The sequence below is a fragment of the Petromyzon marinus genome, unplaced genomic scaffold (genome assembly GCF_048934315.1).
Source record: "Petromyzon marinus isolate PM22_M1 ecotype Great Lakes invasive population unplaced genomic scaffold, UKy_Petmar_22M1.pri1.0 PM_G_Scaffold_92, whole genome shotgun sequence".
NCBI classification, from domain to species: Eukaryota; Metazoa; Chordata; class Hyperoartia; order Petromyzontiformes; family Petromyzontidae; genus Petromyzon; species Petromyzon marinus.
In genome coordinates this window covers 290,001-292,500 of record NW_027423049.1, presented here as the reverse complement: position 1 = coordinate 292,500, position 2,500 = coordinate 290,001, and positions in this window count along the sequence as shown.

Below are 2,500 nucleotides of genomic sequence, written 5' to 3'. Positions count from 1 at the left end.
GAGGAATCGGCCACAACCTTCCTCGCTCGCCTCATGCTCCTTGTCGTGTGCAGGTCCTCGAGGGTTGGTAGATTGCAGGCAATTACCTTCTCAGCAGTGTGCATGATACGCTGCAGTCTGCTCTTGTCCTTGGCAGTGGCAGCAGCGTACCAGACGGTTATGGAGGAGGTGAGGATGGATTCAATGATCGCTGTATAGAATTGCACCATCATTGTCTTTGGCAGGTTGCATTTCTTCAGCTGCCGTCGAAAGTACATCCTCTGTTGAGCTCTCTTGGCGAGGGAGCTGATGTTCAGTTCCCACTTGAGGTCCCGGCAGAGAATAGTGCCCAGGAAGCGGAAGGACTCCACAATTTTGACTGCGGAGTCTAACAGGGTGATGGCGGTGAGTGGGGCTGTATTCTTCCTGAAGTCCACAACCATCTCAACTGTCCTTAGAGCATTTAGCTCTAAGTTGTTCTGGCTACACCAGGTCACCAGGTTGTCAGCTTCCCACCTATAGTCAGACTCATCCCCACCAGAGATCAGCCCAATGAGGGTGGTGTCGTCCGACAAACTTCAAGAGTTTGACGGACAGATGATTGGAGGCGCAGCTGTTGGTATACAGGGAGAAGAGCAGTGGGCAAAGGACGCAGCCCTGAGGAGTTCCCGTGCTGATGGACCTGGAGTCAGAGACTTCTGTTCCCGGCTTAACGCACTGCTTCCTGTCAGAGAGGAAGTCTGTGATCCACCTGCAGGTGGAGTAGGGCACGTTCAGCTGGAAGAGCTTGTCCTGAAGCAGGGCAGGGATGATGGTGTTGAAGGCAGAGCTGAAGTCCACAAACAGGATCCTGGCGTAGGATGCTGGGGCGTCCACATGCTGTAGGGTGAAGTGGAGGGCCATGTTAACTGCGTCGTCCACAGACCTGTTGGCTCTGTAGGCAAACTGAAGGGGGTCCAGGAGAGGGTCTGTGATGGCTTTGAGGTGTGCCAGGAGCAGGCGCTCAAAAGACTTCATTACCACAGATGTAAGGGCGACCGGTCTGTAATCATTTAGTCCTGTTGGCCTTAGCTTTTTGGGCACAGCGATGATGGTGGAGGACTTGAGACAGGCTGGTACATGGCATGTCTCCAGGGAGGTGTTAAAGATGTTGGTGAACACCGGAGACAGCTGGCCAGCGCAGTGCCTGAGGGTGGCTGGAGAGACAGAGTCCGGCCCGGCTGCTTTGCGTGGATTCTGCCTCTTGAAAAGCCCATTAACTTCTCCCTCCTGAAAGGAGAGAGTCGTTTCTGTAGTATGGGTGGGGGATGGGGCCTCTTGGGTGGGAAGGGGTGGTTCAGGACAGTCCAATTGTCTTTCAAATCTACGGTAGAACTCGTTCAGGTCGTTGGCTAGGCGGGAGTCGTTAGTGGTGTGGGGCGCTCTGGGTTTGTAGTTGGTGATGTGCCTGAGCCCTTTGGCAGACAGAAGCAGCGTCGTTAGTAGAGAACTGGTGTTTTAGTGTCTCTGAGTACAGTCGTTTAGCCTCTCTCACCGCTTTGCTAAACCTGTTCTTCGACTCCTTGAATCTGTCTCTATCCCCACTCCTAAACGCTTCCTCCTTCTCCAACCTCAACCTTTTGAGCTTTGCTGAGAACCAGGGCTTGTTGTTGTTAAAGTTCACCCTGGTACGTGTTGGGATACAGCAGTCCTCACAGAAGCTGATGTACACAGCCTCTGTGAGTTCATCCAGACTATTGGTAGCAGTCGTGAACATATCCCAGTCAGTACAGTCTAAGCACGCCCGCAAATCTTCCACAGCCTCACTGGTCCACTGTTTAGATGTCCTCACAGCAGGTTTACAGAGTTTTAGTTGCTGCCTGTATGCACGAATCAGGTGGACCAAGGGAGTTCTGTGCGAGCCGAACAGCCCCGTGACCCACAAGAGAAACATCCCCGCCAAATTCGAGCGTTTGACGGGGTCTATCCGTGAAAAAATATTCACGTTTTTGAGTGCACATGCATTTCTGCTGCAAATGCCTCTGGAAGTTTCATGCCGTTCGTATGCCAATTGTGGCAACACGAAAATGACCCGTTTTCCCATTCCGAGGGATTTCTGTGCGACCCTAACAGCCCCGTGAGCCACAAGAGACACATCCCCGCCAATTTCTAGCGTTTCACGGGGTCTATCCGTGAAAAATATAGACGTTTTTGAGTGCACATGCATTTCTGCTGCAGATGCCTCTGGAAGTTTCATGCCGTTCGTACGCAATGTGGCAACACGAAAATGACCCCTTTTCCCATTCCGAGGGATTTCTGTGCGACCCTAACTAACAGCGCCCGTGAGCCACAAGAGAGACATCCCCGCCAATTTATAGCGTTTCACGGGGTCTATCCGTGAAAAATATAGACGTTTTTGAGTGCACATGCATTCCTGCTGCAAATGCCTCTGGAAGTTTCATGCCGTTCCTATGCAATGTGGCCACACAAAAATGACCCGTTTTCCCATTCCGAGGCATTTCTGTGCGACCCTAACAGCCCC